Source organism: Sturnira hondurensis, unplaced genomic scaffold (genome assembly GCF_014824575.4).
Source record: "Sturnira hondurensis isolate 20B ecotype Veracruz unplaced genomic scaffold, ASM1482457v3 Scaffold0014745, whole genome shotgun sequence".
Taxonomy (NCBI): Eukaryota; Metazoa; Chordata; class Mammalia; order Chiroptera; family Phyllostomidae; genus Sturnira; species Sturnira hondurensis.
The window spans coordinates 1145836-1165082 of NW_028087376.1; positions in this window are offsets into that span (position 1 = coordinate 1145836).

Sequence of the window (19247 nt, forward strand, 5' to 3'; positions counted from 1 at the left end):
CTGCTCCTGAATTATTGAAATGGTTTCAATGAGGGAGAGGGGGAAGATGGCGACAGAGTAGCACAGAGGGAACCCAGCTCCCGTGCATCTGGTAGAAAATCCAGGCGACTCTATTGAAGAACAGCATAATCAACCAACAATCCCCCAATATTTATGAAAATAAGAGACCAGAGAGTGTGACAGAGGAACCAGACAGCTGCAGGTCGGCGAGGACTCCAGAAGGCGAGTGAGGACAAAAGCAGCTGCGCCTGCAGCCTCCTTGGTGGCGGGCTGCGCCCTCAGTGGGCGACCTCTGACAGTGCGTGAGTAAGGACGAGAAGGGGGGGATGGGCAATCTGGGCCGGCACCATCAGTGGGAAGTGCCCGGGGCGCCAGTGGCAGAGGGAAATCCAGAGGCCCGGCACCGGGTGGGCCGGCAACAGACTCCGTGGGACCCGTGGGCCTGCTACAGGGTCCATGGGAGAGAACTGACTCCCCACCTCCCCGTCTAGGCAGGCTGGGTAATACCGGGCAGAGAACTGTGGGCTTAAATTAACATAAAGGGTGGCAAGGGCGGAAGGCCCTGTGCAACTGTGGACTCTGTGGTCGCCAGCCCGGGGCATTTGAGAAGGACACTGTCATTGCCAGTCTTTTGGGATTGGGATGGGCTGAGAGGCAGGCTTTGTGGAGAAGTCTCTATTGGAAAGTAAACTGAGGTGTTCTGCAACAGCAGCTTGCCTCACAGCCCAACCACCCAGCAGCCATCCAGGGGAGGGGTGGGAACACCTAGGTCCCACCATGGGACTGAGAAGGACAGTGCCAGATACCGCAGGACCCAGGCAGCCTCCCAGGGGTGTGGGCACCCACATCCCAATGCAGTAGCCTGGCTTGTGCGCACCTGCATACCTGCCCTCAGACAGGCCCTGCCACAACCAGAAAAACCGGTTTCGACAGTTTGAAACCAACAATGAAAGGGTTTTGTTCTGGGGGGGATTGTGTGTGTGTGTGTGTGTGTGTGTGTGTGTGGTTTTTTTCCCCTTCCCTTTTTTTTTCTCTCTCAACTTCTTTTCTAAGTAATCTTAAATCTTTTAAACTGTATTGTTGCTGTATCTTTCAATACTCTGTCCCTCATTTCTTTTTCTTTTTGTTCGGTGTTAGTCCTTCCGTTCTTCCCAAATTGTCTGCTTACTCCTCCTTTCTCCTGACTTGTGTGTGTGTGTGTGTGTTGGATTGTTTGTTTGTGTGATGCTTAGTTGTCTTTTAGGTGTATTGTTATCTTTTGGCATGATTCTTACTTCTTTTTTTATTTTAAGAATATCTTTGTATTCCTCTTTCTGTACAGGTTTCTTAGTCCTGGCTGGTTATATTGTACTACCTGACAGGTTCCCACTGCTCTTTCCTCCACAGTGTATTGCTAATTTTCTATACTTCACTTGCTTTCCTTTGGCATACTACCCAAGCTAGATAACCCCCACTTAGACTGATCACATAGAGTCTGTCACGTGAGTGTTGCTCTAATATTATTGTAAATAAGAGCTTTTCTATACAACGGTAATACTTCATAACACATCTTTCGGACCTTAGACCACCTTACAGGTTCCTGAATTCTATTACTCTATTCACTCACATGATACACCTACTTACTAACCTGTACTCTCACCTTACCTCAAAATCTGACCACTCGCAACCACACTGCTTTCTAGATACAACTCACAAGCCTCCCCTTCCCAACAAGAGACTTAACTTATGTCCATCCTTTCCTAAAAGTGGCAAGCTGGGTCGAAAAGCACGGTTAACTCTTTACATAGCCTAAAGACTGTCTATTTCTTCTCTACGGACTGCCTGTAAATAACATAAAATAATCTTCTGCTATCATAAACCATTTTGCCTCCCCCTCCAACTGATCACACATGCACAATAAAGAAAGGAGTAGGTGGAAGGGGAGAACACCAAGATACCTGCAGGAGACTGCACCACTGAATTTCACAGGTATCCTACCACAGAAGTTCACACAATAAACCCAGGGAACCAGAATAGATCAATTTAAGAAGCTGAGGCCAACAAGAAGAGTATCACAAACAATGGGAAGACAAAGAAACAATCCCCAAATGAAAGAAAAGGAGAAAGCCTCAGAAAGAATGTTAGATGAAATAGAGGCAACTCAACTATCAGGTATTGAATTCAAAGCACTGGTTATCAGGAAATTCAAAGAGCTTACAACGAGCTACCAGAAACTACAGGGGAGCTACAATGAACTCTCTGCAAACTATACCAACATGAAAAAGGAAATAGAAACCATCAGCAAAGCCCAAGAAGAAATGAAGAATACAATTTCTGAATTGAACAACACAGTAGAAGATATGAACAATAGGATCAATGAGGCGGAAGATCGCATAAGTGAGATTGAAGACAGGATAGAAAGAATCTCCCAGACGGACCAAGTAATGGAAAAGAGAATCAGAAAAAAATGAGGAGAATTTAAGAGAAATGCAAGACAACATGAAACGTAGTAATATCCGAATAATAGGAATACCAGAAGGAGAGGAAGAAGAACAAGGGATAGAAAACCTACTTGAAAGAGTAATAACGGACTTCCGCCAAGATGGAGGCATAGGTGGAAACACTGTGCCTTCTCCCACAACCAAGTTTGACTACAACAAAAGTTTTGGAGACCTAGAACACACCAAAAGACCAGAACATGGAATTATATGGAAATCCGACAGCTAAAAACCCTGCAACGGGGTCGGTAAGAGAGGTGGAACCAGCAACGGAGCTGGGTCGGGCAGGACAGATCCCCTGACCTAGGCGCTAGGCGCGCGGGCAGCCCAAAGCCAGTCAGGGTGTGGGGCAGACTGACCAAGGTCGCACATTCACGCACAGTGAGACGGACCACACAGGCCCCAGGGGGCAAACCCAGTGGTGGAGGGCTGACGTCGGTGGCACACTCGCGTGCAGTGGAACGAAATGCGTGGGCCTGGTGACCGTGGTGGCTGCGGCGCCGGTGGGGGTTGAGGCAGCAGGCGGCGAAGGAAAGCCATTGTCCCTCTTTGACCCCGCCCCCACATACAACGTCACAACCCAGCAACTGAGTTGCCCTGCTCCGGTGAAAACCTAGGGCTCTGATCCTGCTACTTAACAGGCACGAACAGCCCAAAAGATGGAGCAAGAGGAACTCAGAGTCCCAGAGCCAATAACCCTAAGCGACCAGGAAATTGCCAGCCTCGCAGAAGCCCAATTTAAGACACTATTTATCAGGATGCTCACAGAATTGGTATACTACAGTCACAAATTAGAGAAAGATATGAAGGCTAAACTAATTGAAATGAAGGGAGATGTCCAGAAAACCAATAGTGATGGAAAGGAAACTGGGACTCAAATCAATGGAATGGACCAGAAGGAAGAAGGAAACATCCGAACAGAAAGGAATGAAGAAATGAGAATTCAAAACAATGAGGAGAGACGTAGGAACCTCCAGGACATCTTTAAATGTTCCAACATCCGGATTATAGGGGTACCAGAAGGGGGAAAGAAACAGCCACGAGTGGAAAACTTATTTGAACAAATAATAAAAGAGAACTTCCCCAGTCTGGCAAAGGAAATAGACTTCCAGGAAATCTAGGAAGCTCAGAGAGTGCCAAAGAAGTTGGACCCAAGAAGGAACACACCAAGGCACATCATAATTACATTAGCCAAGACTAAAATGAAGGAGAGAATCCTAGAAGCATCAAGGGATAAGGGGACAGTCACCTACAAAGGAGTACCCATCAGACTGTCAGCGGATTTCTCAAAAGGGACCTTACAGGCAAGAAGGGGCTGGAAAGAAGTATTCCAAGTCATGAAATCCAAACACCTACAGCCAAGATTGCTTTATCCAGCAAAACTTTCATTTAGAATGGNAAAAAATTAAAATAAAAATAAATAAAAAAAATAAAAGAGTAATACCAGAAAATTTTCCTAAGTTGAGGAGAGAGAAAGTCACACGAATCCAGGAATGGCAAAGCATCCCAATCAGGTGGAACCCAAAGAGGCCTACTGCAAGACACATCATCATTAAAATGGCAAACCTCCAAGACAAAGAGAGAATCCTAAAGGCAGCAAGGGAGAAAAAGGAAGTGACATACAACAGGGTCCCAATAAGGCTGGCTACTGACTTCTCAATGGAAACGTTCCAAGCAAGAAGAGAATGGCAAGAAATATTTCAAGTAATGAGAAACAGAGGCCTACAACCAAGGCTACTTTATCCAGCAAGGCTCTCAATCAAGATAGAAGGCCAAATAAAGAGCTTCTAAGACAAAAGAAGTCTAAAACAATACGCTTCCACCAAACCAGCTCTACAAGAATTACTAAAAGGGATGCTTTAAGGAAAGGAAGGAAAAGAGAAAGTAGGAGAGGAACACAGATACATAAAAGGCATAGAATAAGTACCTTTCAATAATAACCTTAAATGTAAATGAATTAAATGCACCAATTAAAAGACATAGAATAGCTGAATGGATAAGAAAGCATGACCCATACATATACTGCCTACAAGAGACCCACCTCAGGTCAAAAGACCATCACAGACTAAAGGTGAAAGGATGGAAACAAAGTTTCCAAGCAAATGGACAAGAAAAAAGAGCTGGAGTAGCAATTCTCATATCACACAAAATAGAGTTCAAAAACAGGGCCATAAAGAGAGACCCAGAAGCTCACTTCATATTACTCAAGTGAAGAATCCACCAAGAAGACATTAACATCATAAATGTATATGCACCCAACACAGAAGCACCCAAATATATAAAGAAAATCCTAGAGGACCTCCAGAAAGATATTGACAGTGACACAATTATAGTAGGGGATTTTAACACCCCACTGTCAAAAATGGACAGATCTTCCATATAAAATATCAAAAAAGATATTGCAGCATTAAATGACACTCTAGATGAAATGGACCTAATTGATATATATAGAGCCCTTCACCCTAAAGAACCTAAATACACATTCTTTTCAAATGCACATGGAACATTTTCAAAGACAGACCACATAATAGGACACAAAATGAGACTCAACAAATTTAGGAAAATAGAAATCATACCAAGCATTTTCTCTGATCACAAGGGACTGAAACTGGAAACTAACCCCACAGGAAAAAACCCAAAACACCCAAAATAATGGAGACAGAATGGTATGCTATTAAACAATAAATGGGTCAAGATAGAAATTAGAAAAGAAATCAAACACTTCCTGGAAACAAATGAAAATGAACTCACCACAACCCAAAACTTATGGGACACGGCCAAGGCAGTCCTGAGAGGGAAGTTCATAGCAATACAGGCTTACCTAAAGAAAATAGAAACATTTCAAACAAACAATCTACCCGACGCCTTAAAGAACTTGAGGAACAACAAGAGAGACAGCCCAGAGCAAGTAGAAGGAAGGATTAACCAAGATCAGAGCAGACTTAAATGATATAGAGACTAAAAGCACAATTCTAAGGTTCAATGAATCTAGGAGTTGTTTTTTTGAAAAGATAAACAAAATAGACAAACCTTTAAGTAGGCTCATCAAGAAAAGAAGAGAGAGAACCTCCAAAAAAAAAGAAAAGAAAAGAAGAGAGAGGACCCAAATAAGCACAATCAGAAATGAAAAAGGAGAGATTACAACTGATACCACAGAAAGAGAAGGGATTGTAAGGAATTACTATGCAGACCTGTATGCCAAGAAATTTGAAAATCTAGGTGAAATGGACAAATTTCTAGAAAAATATAATCTTCCAAAACTCAATGAAAAAGAAGCAGAAAACCTGAACAGGCCAATAACAGCAGATGAAATTGAAGTAATAATCAAAAAACTCCCAGCACAAAAAAGCCGTGGACCAGATGGTTTCACAGGAGAGTTCTACAAAGCTTTTAAGGAAGACATATCACCTATTCTTCACAGACTATTCCAAAAAATCCAAAAGGAGGGAAAACTCCCCAACTCTTTTTATGAAGCCAGCATCATTCTATTTCCAAAGCCAGATAGAGACACAACAAGGAAAGAAAACTTCAGGCCAATAATGCTGATGAACACAGACACTAAAATCCTCAATAAAATATTGCCAAATCTCATCCAACAATACATCAAAAAGATCATACACCACGACCAAGTGGGATTCATCCCAGGGATGCAAGGATGGTTCAATATTCATAAATCAGTAAATGTAATACACCACATAAACAGAAGCAAACACAAAATCCACATGATCATATCAATAGATGTGGAAAAAGCTTTTGATAAGGTTCAACACCCATTTATGATAAAGGTACTCAGCAAAGTGGGAATAGAGGGAGCATTCCTCAATATAATAAAGGCCATATATGAAAGACCTACAGCCAACATCATACTCAATGGGCAAAAACTAAAAGCTTTTCCACTAAGATCAGGAACAAGACAAGGTTGACCACTTTCACCACTTCTATTCAATATAGTATTGGAAGTTCTAGCCACAGTGATTAGACAAGAAAAGGAAATAAAAGGCATCCAAATCGGAAAGGAGGAAACAAAACTGGCATTGTTTGCAGATGACATGATAGTGTACATGGAAAATCCTATAGCCTCTACCAAAAAACTGCTCGAACTAATACATGAATTTGGCAAAACAGCGGGATACAAAGTCGGTATCCAGAAATCAAAGGGATTTTTGTATACCAACAATGAAGCAGCAGAAGCAGAAATCAAGAAAAAATCCCCTTCGATATAACAAAAACAAAAATAAAATATCTGGGAATAAACCTAACCAAGGAGGTAAAAGACCTGTATGCAGAAAATTACACAACACTGAAGAGAGAAATCAAGGAAGACACAAACAAATGGAAACATATACCGTGTTCATGGATTGGAAGAATTAACATCATCAGAATGTCGATACTACCCAAAGCAATTTACAGATTTAATGCAATACCTATTGAAGTTCCAACGGCATATTTCACAGACATAGAACAAACAGTTCAAAAATTTATATGGAACCATAAAAGACCCAGAATAGCAGCCGCAATTTTGAGAAAGAAGAACAAAGTAGGAGGGATCACAATACCTGATATCAAACTGTATTACAGGGCCACTGTAATCAAAACAGCCTGGTACTGGCATAAAAACAGGCACATAGACCAATGCAATAGAACAGAGAGCCCAGAAATAAACGCAAATCTCTGCAGTCAATTAATATTCGACATAGGGGGCAGAAACATAAAATGGAGTAAAGATAGCCTCTTCAACAAATGGTATTGGGAGAACTGGACAGCTACATGCAAAAAAATGAAACTCAAGCACCAACTTACACCATACACCAAAATTAATTCAAGGTGGATAAAAGACTTAAATATAAGCCGGGAAACCATTAAAGCCCTAGAAGAAAGCATTGGCAGGAAAATCTCAGATATTCCATGCAGCAAGATTTTTACTGATACATCCCCCAGAGCAAGGGACATAAAGGAAAGAATAAGCAAATGGGATCTCATCAAAATTAAAAGCTTCTGCATGGCCAAGGAAAACAGTATCAAGATACAAAGAGAAGCAACTGTTTGGGAAAACATATTTGCCAATGACACCTCAGACAAAGGTTTAATCCCCAAAATATACAAAGAACTCACTCGACTCCACTCAAAGAAGACGAGCAACCCGATTAAAAAATGGGCAGAGGACTTGAACAGACATTTCTCCAAGGAGGACATACAGAGGATCCAGAGACACATGAAAAGATGCTCGATATCGCTAGCTATCAGAGAGATGCAAATTAAAACCACAATGAGATACCACTTTACACCAGTCAGAATGGCTATCATAAACAAAGAAACAAACAACAAGTGCTGGAGAGGTTGTGGGGAAAAGGGGACCCTAGTTCACTGTTGGTGGGATTGCAGACTGGTACAACCACTATGGAAAACAGTATGGAATTTTCTAAGAAAACTAAAAATGAACGTACCTTTTGACCCAGCAATTCCACTCTTAGGAGTATATCCTAAGAACCCTGAATCACCAATCCAAAAGAACCTATGCACCCCGATATTCATAGCAGCACAATTCACAATAGCCAAGAGTTGGAAGCAACCTAAATGCCCATCGGTCAATGACTGGATCAAAAAACTATGGTACATTTACACAATGGAATTCTATGCTGCAGAAAGGAAGAAGGAGCTCCTACCCTTTGCAACATCATGGATGGAGCTGGAAAGCATTATGTTGAGCAAAATAAGCCAGGCAGTGAAAGACAAATACCATATGATATCACCTTTAACAGGAATCTAAACAACAAAACAAACAAGCAAGCAAAATGTGACCAAAGACACTGAAATACACAATGTGCTGACAGGGTCCAGAGGGTAGAGGGGAGAGAATCACAGGGGAAAAGGGGAAGGACTCACATGAACAAGTATAAAGGACACATGGACAATAACTAAGGTGGGGGGCAGAGATGGGAGGGCGGTGGGGAGCACTGGTGGGGGGCAGGGCTGGGAATACAAGACAGAAAACAGTACTTGAACAAGAATTAAATAGTAAAAAAAAGAAATAAAAAATAAAAATAAAAAAAGAAATGGTTTCAATGAGCACTACTAGGTGCTTTGAGGGTGGAAAGAAGATGAATTAAGTCTTCCTTCAAAGATACTGTAAGTAGTAGGAAAAACCAACTGGTGCACAAGTGCAGGGAAGCTGAATAAAGGTGACAATAGAATGCTTTTTGAGCAAGAATGAGAGAGAGTAAAGACTGCTCATTCCTTTTCCCTCTGTTTCTTCCTCAATATCACTCTTATCAGCAAGCACTCAATACCTTATGTGTATCACAACTACCCTATTTGCTGATTTTTTTATTTCTTTCTTCTATGGACACTGAAGGCAAGTGGACACCTTTTGATAAATGTGATCCTATGAAGTTCGCATGAGCCCCAAATCTGAATCTGTCATATTAAAAATATATAGATTACTTTAAAAATACAGTAACTGTCCAATAAACCCTCAAAGAAAAGCAAAATATGTAAGAGTTATAGTATTATTTCAAACTTATTTTCTTTAATGTAAAAGTCTATGGAGAATATCTATAAATGCTACACACACACTCTTTATACATGAGGAAAACCCCATCTACCCTTTCCAGCTGCCTCTATTCCATATAGGACTAGAAACAGATACATATAAAACATCACCTGCCACTAAAATTTTTAATGATTCTAACTTCTGCTTTATGAGAGAACCATCGCATTTCCATTTCTTTGTCTTTATCCATGATTCTGGGTCTTTCTCCATGCAGAAGTAATGCTAAATCACTTTCAGAGAAGGACTTAACATCTACTGCCAGCCCAGAGTCAGCACTCAGGGCTGATAGGGAAAGAACTGCTGATTAGCAGAGTTTTAAAGATTGGTTCAGATGTCTTAAAACAAGGCAAATATCCAAGAGGGCTCCACATCTTTCTAGTGGTTCAAAACTTCATTTACAATCTCTACTTCTTAGCCAATTATAAGGGGCTGTTTCCCAATGACAAATGTCTGTGTCCTTTAGTTTGGGGGCACTTTCAGGGCAATCCAAGGATAATCAATACACTGGATATGCAGTAAGAGAGAGGAACTCGGGAAATGGAAACAGGGACAATGTCCTCAGAGGATCAGGCAAAACACAACAGAGTCTACATCTGGTCATTATATTTAACGGAAGAGATGCAAGGATCAGCACAGCTGGAATGTACTCTTAATAAACACTGTGAGTTGCTTAAAAAAGAGGACTTTGTCTAAACATGGGCACAGAATTTTCCACAAAGGGCTCCTATCCGTAAAGCATTCATCTTTTTAATCCCCAAAGCTTAGTACAAGTTACATAAGAAAATCTTTTTCATCAAAGTTAAAGAGAGAGTATCTATCCATTCCATGCCTTACCTCCTTGGTTCCCCATACAGGGAGCACTTCCTAAGTGGAAAAATAATCTGAAGTGGCAGAATTTTTATAATGAATTGTTCTCACTCCAAACAAACCAACAAGGATTGAGAAGCAAGCAGTTCACAAGCCTGCTGGATTTGAGTTATTAGCTCAAAGCTGATTGCCTAACAATTTTTCTGTCAAAGCGGAGCCCAGCAGCTATAGATCCAAAGAATCCACCCTTCAGAAGAGACCAGCAGCTTGGCCTGGGGAGCACATTGTGCTTCCACAGCAACCTCAGCTGGAGCCAAGCTCTGGATAGCAGCTCAATATCAACTACAAAGCAGTCATTTGGAGAGTCAAATTGAATTTGTATCAACCTATGTTTTTTGAATCAATACGATTTTCCTGTTGAATTCTTTTAAAGGCTGTACTTCATGGTGCAACAGTCCTTTTCTAAAAGGACTGTTTTTTAGAAAAATATCTACAATATGGCATGCTCAAGTTTACAGTTATTTTCAAACAGATTATAATCCACACAGAAAATATTTCCAGAGAATGTTTATCATCCTCTTTGCCCTTTGAACCCAAGTGAGGGGCATTCACAGAGATTTAGACAGTGAAAAGAAACAGCCCGTGATTCTCATGAAGCAATGGTGGACAGAATGAGGGTTTCAGCAAATGGCAGATGTGACAATGTGCCAAGACTTTCAGAATGTCCTTCTGCATGTCACCCACTTCAGGGATATAGGCAAATGGATTCATTGGGAGAAGTATCTTGAAATTTTTGAACTTCCTAAAGATATTTTCTCCCCTAGACCATCCATTTATTTTGGAAGCTCTAATCCCCCATATTAAATCCCTTCCAGTTTGAAATACCTACAGTAATTTCCTTTCTCCTGACCAACTCTTGACCAATCCAATAAGAAATATAAATTTTTATTCTCGGATTGATTACTTTGATGTTTAAAAAGTGGCACTGTTGGAGACTTCCGCCAAGATGGAGGCATAGGTGGAAACACTGTGTCTTCTCCCACAACCAAGTTTGAATACAACAAAGGTTTGGAGAACTAGGACACACCCGAAGAACAGAAAACGGAATTATATGGAAGTCCGACAACTACGAACCGTTCAATGGGGATGGTAAGAGAGGCGGAGCCAGCAACGGAGCTGGGTCGGGCAGGACAGATCCCCTGACCTAGGCGCTAGGCGCACGGGCAGCCCAAAGCCAGTCAGGGTGTGGGGCAGACTGACCGCGGTCACACATTCGCGCACAGTGAGACAGACCACACAGGCCCCAGGGGGCAAACCCAGTGGTGGAGGGCTGACGTCGGTGGCACACTCGCGTGCAATGGAACGAAATGGGTGGGCCTGGTGACCGTGGTGGCTGCGGCACCAGGGCCGCGGTGGCAGGCAGCAGAGGGAAGCCATTGTCCCTCTTTGACCCCGCCCCCACATACAACGTCACAACCCAGCAACTTAGTTGCTCTGCTCTAGTGAACACTTTAGGGCTCCGATCCTGCTACTTAACAGGCACGAACAGCCCAAAAGATGGTACAAGAAGAAGTCCCAGAGCCAATAACTCTAAGTGACTGAGAAATTGCCAGCCTCTCAGATGCACAATTCAAGACACTATTTATCAGGATGCTCACAGAACTGGTAGATTATAGTCACAAATTAGAGGAACATATGAAGGCTAAACTAATTGAAATGAAGGGAGATGCACAGGAAGCCAATAGCGATAGAAAGGAAACTGGGACTCAAATCAATGGAATGGACCAGAAGGAAGAACGAAACATCCAACCAGAAAGGAATGAAGAAATGAGAATTCAAAAAAATGAGGAGAGGCTTAGGAACCTCCAGGACATCTTTAAACGTTCCAACATCCGGATTATAGGGGTACCAGAAGGGGGAAAGAAACAGCCACGAGTGGAAAACTTATTTGAACAAATAATAAAGGAGAACTTCCCCAGTCTGGCAAAGGAAATAGACTTCCAGGAAATCCAGGAAGCTCAGAGAGTCCCAAAGAAGTTGGACCCAAGAAGGAACACACCAAGGCACATCATAATTACATTAGCCAAGACTAAAATGAAGGAGAGAATCCTAGAAGCATCAAGGGATAAGAGGACAGTCACCTACAAAGGAGTACCCATCAGACTGTCAGCGGATTTCTCAAAAGAGACCTTACAGGCAAGAAGGGGCTGGAAAGAAGTATTCCAAGTCATGAAATCCAAACACCTACAGCCAAGATTGCTTTATCCAGCAAAACTTTCATTTAGAATGGAAGGACAGATAAAGTGCTTCTCAGGTAAGGTCAAGTTCAAGGAGTTCATCATCACCAAGCCCTTAGTATATGAAATGCTAAAGGGACTTATATAAGAAAAAGAAGATGAAAAATATGAACAGTGAAAGGACAGCAAACACACAGCTATTAACAACACACCTAAAAGAAAAGCAAACCAAGAGGACAGCTAGATCAGGAGTGGAACCATAGAAATGAAGAACACATGGAGGGTTAGTAACAGGGGGGTGGGAGGAGGAGAAGGGGGGAGAAGGCACAGAAAATAGCATAGATGGTAGGTAGATAATAGATAGGGGGAGGGTGAGAATAGTGGGGGAAATATAGAATCTAAAGAACTTGAGACACGTGGTTATAAACTAAGGGGGGAGAATGGTGGGGGAGGGAGTGTGCGGGTGGAGGGGAATGAAGGGGGGAATAGAACAACTGTAATGGTATAATCAATAAAATATATTTTAAATAAATAAATAAAAATAAAAAGTGGCACTGTTAATTTCATTTAGTCTAAACAAGGAAGATTTAAATTCACATTTCCACTGAGTCAGATAATAATGATCATTTCCAACCACACCTCACGCTCTGACATAATCTGGGATCATGTGACCATATGGCTGGTTGATTCACCAGTATGCATTTTACCAAAGAGCACTGTGTATCACTGAATGCTGACAAGGACCATGTAAATCATTAACATATTGTCTCCAACTTAAAGTTGAGGACACCAAGACTCAGAGATGTTTCATGACTTGTCCTAGATCCCACATCCAAGAATTAGAAGAATTTGAAGTCAAACCAGATACTGTCTTATGCCTGAACCTTTTCTGCCTTAGTAATTAACTTTTCACCATAGTTAGAAGTAATGTGAGAGAGTGGTCATTGTGAACATTTTTGGCAATCGATATAAGGCAACCAACAGTATGCACTGTTTTGTGACAGCATCTACATTGTGAAATCTCTCCCTTTTAACATTGTAGAAATTTTCCCAGCCAGCTCATGGTAGTAGATGTGTGGTTTCCGAGATGCCATGAGAACTAACTGCCACATGGGTCCCAGTGGAAGGGGTTCCAAAGAATTTGAGAAGCTCTAACAAAGGGGTTGACTAAAGGAGATGGAGTTCATACAACAATAATAAAAACAACAATCTCAAATATATTATTCCTCATATGTCATATCACTATAAGATATGCTAGCTGTATTCTCCTGGGCCTTCTATGAAATGCACACTTTGACATCTTTCTCCCAAGAACCATCACTTCCTTCAACTTCCTTAATCCAAGTCTGGAAATTCTGAGGCTCTTACAAAAAAGGTTTGCTTTTGCTGGGAACAACGTAACAGCAGAGCTCTCTCTTTGGCAGGCAGCCTATTCAAAATACGCCCACTGGACCACATAGAGGGAGATTTGGCTTTACTAGAGGTGGGGTGGGCAATTGCACCACCAGTAATTTTCCATGCCAATCCTTCTACATGACAAAGCACATGTGGATGCAAATAAACTAATCCTTCTCTGGAAGAGTAAGCAGCACCTGGCAGTCAACTTACAGGAGCTCCAGACAGAAGATTTAAGTGAGGTACCTGAGGGATTGCCACAAAGCAGGCTGGGAAAATCCCCACCTGGGATACCTGAATAAAACTGAATCATCTAAGATAATTAGCCTATGAAAGAGAGGCATGCTAATAATAGATCAAGTCATAAGGTTATTAAACTGCCCAAGAGTTAGGACTGTTTGCCTATTGATTAGAGAATTCCTGAAGATGGCAAAGCCACAGAATGTCAAATAAGTGAATCAAATGCAACTCTACAGAAAGAAATTGTGCATCCTGTAAGTGACAGAGAAGATATTCAGCGATAGGTCATCCCCTCAATAAACAGAACATAGAAAACTTTCATAGAGAGGCAGATTGATCTCTATAAAAATTGAGACCCACCCTCCACTCCCACTGTCACCAATCCACTAAAACAATGCTGTCAGTACAGAATATAAGTAGGAACAGGAAAATGTTCTTAAAAGGATTTGTAAACGTATGTTCTAAGTCATTTTCTAAAACATGCTACTTTGATTCTCTCCCTACCCTAAATTTTCTGATAGCAAGAGGTGGTTTTTAAAACACGTTTTTGATATAACTGATGGTCCTACCATAGGAAGATAAGAGTCTATCCCCACTCCTTAAATATAAGTGACTTGCTTATAACCAATGGGATGCGGGGAAAGTGATGCTGCATGACTTCCAAAGCTAGGCAAGGAAAGATACTGAAGCTTACATCTGGTTCTCTTGGAATACTCATTCTAGGGGAATTCAGTCTTTACTTATAAATGACTACCCTAGGATGACTATGCTAGAAAAGGTGTATAAATAAGCTCTTCCCACAGCCCCTGCTATGGACCTATCTTACCACCAGCTTCAATCCCAGTGATGGGAGTGAGTCACCTTGAACATCCAACCAGCAAGCTCTTACATGACCACAGCACAGTCAACCTCTGATCACAACTACACAACAGCCACCTAGTCAAGCCACTTCCAAATGTCTGAGCCATGAAAGTAAGCACTAAAAAAATGATGAGTTTTTCACACCACTAAATTTTGGGGTGATTTGTTATATAAAATATTGTTGACCATTCCCCCAAACTTCCAACGAATAATAGTTAACATTTTGTAATGCCTATCAATGGACAAAGTGTAGTTGTATAATCTCATTTAATTTTTCTAAATATTATATGAAACATATAATTAGCATTAAGTTGCAGAGATTGAGACAAATATTTATGGTAATATCAGAGTTAGGACCCAGATCCATGTCATCTTACTCCATCTTATTCAACACTGTACCAATTCTCAGATGTGAAATACTTTAAGTGGCTAAAAATTTTATCTATTCAAAAGTGCTATATGATAATAAAAAAAACTAACAGCACTGGCCCTTTGCTCAATCTTTCCAGATATATTGTCTCTTCATATATTTATATGCTCTTATACAATTTAAATAATAATAAAGTTATTTCTGGAGAGTCTACATGGCAGCCAGTTCTTGTATTTCTTAATATTTGTAAATAACACTCTCTGTAGCTGACCTTCAACATTATAAGGAACAGACCAGGTTTCAGACAATAAAATAAAGCTAAATTTTAACCAGACAAAGAGAGACTTGTTCTTCACAGCTCTCTGGATTTCACATCTTTAAACACACATTGGAAATTAATTAGCAGAGATCCTTAAAGTTTACAACTTGCTCAAGCTAAAAGAGTTTGTCAAATCTAGCATGTCATTTAGGTATTTTCGGCTCCCTTGTATTAAATGTTCACAATGGATAAATCAACAAAAACATTTACTTTTTTTCTTGTTAGGGCACTTACGTGATGCAAACAGTATAAAATGTCCTTCCAGCCTTACAAAAGCTTACAGTCAAGTTGGGCCTATTCAGAGATAAAGTAATATGATATAGAAGAAAGCATACTGCAGTAGGAGTATATTTCACTACATACCTAAAAATGGCACTATAAAGATTAAGAATGAAAATGCTTTATAATTCACAAAACACTAAACAAATTTAATATAAAATATATGCATAAATTAAAACAGAAAATTTTTATCCAAAATGGTAGTTAGATCCCATGGTACTTCTGCTGTTCATAGAAATTACTAAATTGCATCTTACTGACTGATTCCACAGTGAAGATGCTAAGCTCTACCTTACTAGCTGATTCTGAAAGAGTAGCCCATTGCTGGCTAACTACTAACCCCTTCTGATTACATACAGCACATGGGAAGGGGAAAACGTGCTTTCCAGCAGTTGTAATGAAGGTTGACATCAATGAGATCCCAGGAATTCACCACCAATTATAGTCACCAAAAGTCAAAGTCAAACTGAAATTTATTAGCATAGATAATGCCTAAAGTGAAAAAGACAAAAGGAATTGTAGGATATATAAACCAGACACATAAAAAGATACATAAAATTTTTATAAATTTCTTAGAGAAACTGATCTAAAGTTTATGAGGATATTTGCATACTCTATAGTTGTTATGAAATCTTAATTTTTTAATTTTTTTCCATCATCACTAAAAGAATATAAAATATTCCAGAGAATAAACTGGAGAAGTATGTATAGTCCTTTTGGACCAGGCATCGAATTTAATGCTATCAGGAAAATATTGCTAAAAAAACATGATGGTCTCTCAACCTAGAGGGTATTATGCTAAGTGAAATGAGTCAACAACAAATTCTGTATGAGTTCATTTATACGTGGCTCTTAAAAAACAAAAGAGCGAAGTGATGGTTGCCCAAAGACCGGGAAATTGAGAGGTGGGTGGAAAAGGTGAAAGAGATTAAGAGGCACAAACTTACTGTTATAGAATAAGTAAGTCACTGGGGTAATGTACAGCACAGAGAACATGGTCAATAATATCATAATAACTTTGTACATGACAGATAGCTACTAGACTTATCGTGGGGATCACACCCTAAGATATATAAATGGTGAATCACTATGTTGTACATCTAAAACTAATAAATACAATGTTGTGTGTCAACTATAACTTTATAAAAATCGTTTTTAAGAAATGAGTGTCTCCTTAAGTATTAAGAACACAGAAGAGAAGATGCCTCTTTTTCTCTTGACAGCTGTGTTTTTAAACAAACCAGTAGATGAAACTGTCCTGCTCAAAGTGACTCAAAACACCAGCAAGATGGGAAGCTGACCTGTAAAATCAGGACACCAGTAACGTGACACTAACTGCTACCAAGGTGCACGCTAATCCTTGGACCCACTTCTGGCCTGTTTCCTCTCCCGTTAAGAGATCCGACAGCAGTGAAATATATCATGCTCCAGAAAATGTTACCCTGGCGGCTCCCGGACAACCACCTCCTCCCAGGAACACACCTGAACTACAGCTACGTAAGGAACAACTCCCTTTGCAGGGACGGGGTCCCTAAAAACTGCCTGCGACTCCGACGCCTCAGGAGAAGCGGATTCGGGACGCAAGGCCCAGGCGAGGCGCAGCGACCCACGCTTCGGGGGGAACTCGGGAACCAGGGCTTCTCCCAGGTGTGAGGACTTGGAAACCCACCCTGGCCACCGCCAACCTCTAAGAGGCTGCACCTGAGACCCGCCCCCACTATATCTAACTCTAAAAACCAATGAGGCTCACTTCTCTGAGACCCAAAAGACTAACCGTCCAAGAAAACAACCTTAAAGCCCTGCGCGCTCTCGGACTCACCGCCCCGGCGCCCGGAGAGGAAGCGATCTGGGGCCGCCGTGAGGAGCAGACTCCTGAGCTCGGCTCCGAGCGTGGGTCACCCCTCTGGGAGGCTGGCAGGGTTCTCCTCACCCCGGCGACCGGCCGGGAGCACCTTCACGCTCTCATTGCAGCACCAGCGTCACTTGGAGTGGAGTTCCAGTGCATGGCCGCTGCCTGGGCTTGACGTCAAGCGCCGGCTTGACGTCGGATGCTGGTTTTAAGTCTTGTGCCGGTTTTACGTCTGGAGTGTGGTTTTCTGCGTGGTGCCCCAGATTTACGTCTAGTGGCTGGTTTTGCATCTCCTGGTCAGGATTTATGTCTTGCGTCCCTGTGTTAAGTATGTTGTTGGTATTTTGCGGCTCCTGCTAGAGACCACCTCTGTGCCACCTGGCTTTGGCTGCCAGTGGGGCTGACATTCAAAGTTCCTTAGGACTGCGTATGTTCCCCTGCTTTAAAAACCGCCACCTGAGGCTCTGGCTTCCAATCACCCTGAATCTAGGTGCGGGTTGAGATTCCCGCCTTTGGGACGCTGACAGGGCTTAACACGCCCTCAAGTATTGGAAGACATTAAAGATAAAATAGGCCTTTTTTACAATCACAGAGGTTTGAGAGGCGGCCAAGAACTAGGGCCGTGTTAAACAGTAAAGTTCATCTGCACCAGGCCACTCCTTCAAGAACGGGATAGGTGGCTCTTTTATCTAACACGTAGAAACCAGTACAGACAGTAAAGCGAAATAAAAAAAGGAATTTGTTTCAAACATACAATAAGATGAAACCTCAGAGGAAAAAACCTAATGAATAAAGTAATTTACCTGGTAAAGAATATTTATTGAGCATTGAGCAATGTAATAAAGACACGGAGGTGACCAACACAGGCAAAGTGGAGAAACACACATGAAAAAATAAATAAATAAATAAATAAATAAATAAATAACAAAAATATCAGATACTGAAAAGTACTATTAAGAGTACTACTCATAATAGTGTAAAGAAATAGTAGTATTAAAATAAAGCTGATATTCAAGTTTTCTCAACCTCAGCACCAACATTTCGACTGGCTAAGTATCTGCTTGGGGGGCTTTCTTGTGCATGGAGGGGATGTTTTTTGCAGCATTTATGGCCTCTACCACCTAAATGTCAACATGCCCCCTCAGTTGTGATAAGCAAAATGTCTCAAGACACTGTGAAATGTCCTGGGGAGAGAGAGAGAGAAACGGCCCCAGTTGAGAATCACTGTAACAGAGTCACTAGATGATAACTGTCAGCTCCACATTTTTATCACCATCATGTTATCAGACTACAACACTACATGGCCTGCACCTGCCCCAACTTCCCTTTCAACCAGCCTGAGTGATTATAGCTGCCATCTTCTTCTGTACCCAAATGCAAAACTTTCCTGAGCCGTTTGCCTCAGTAACATTACAACCTATATTGTAGGAATTAAAAACACTGTCGGACCCTGAAAAATAGATGACAAGGTGTCCTGAACTGTTGACATAGTTAAGAAACTCGATGAATGGGACTTCTAAGCTATTATCTGGGGGCAGACAGGAATGTTGTTCTTTCTCCAGACAAAAGCACTCATCTGCACAGTCTTGAAAGATAAGCCATTCCCGTGGCAGGAAATCAAAACTGTGATAGATTTCAAAACAGAAGAATGAAGAGGAGGAGGCATAGGGATTGGTAGAAAATCTCAACTGAGAACATGTTTGACACATGCAGACCATCACAGTTGCTGCACAGATGGTGACCTGGCTCTGCTGGTGAACAGGGAGGCCCTCCGACAATGGGTGCAGACATGTCACGAGGATCTGGACAGTAGTGTTTAGTCAAGCCCTTCTCTCTGTCATCCAAACCATTTTCAACTTCAGT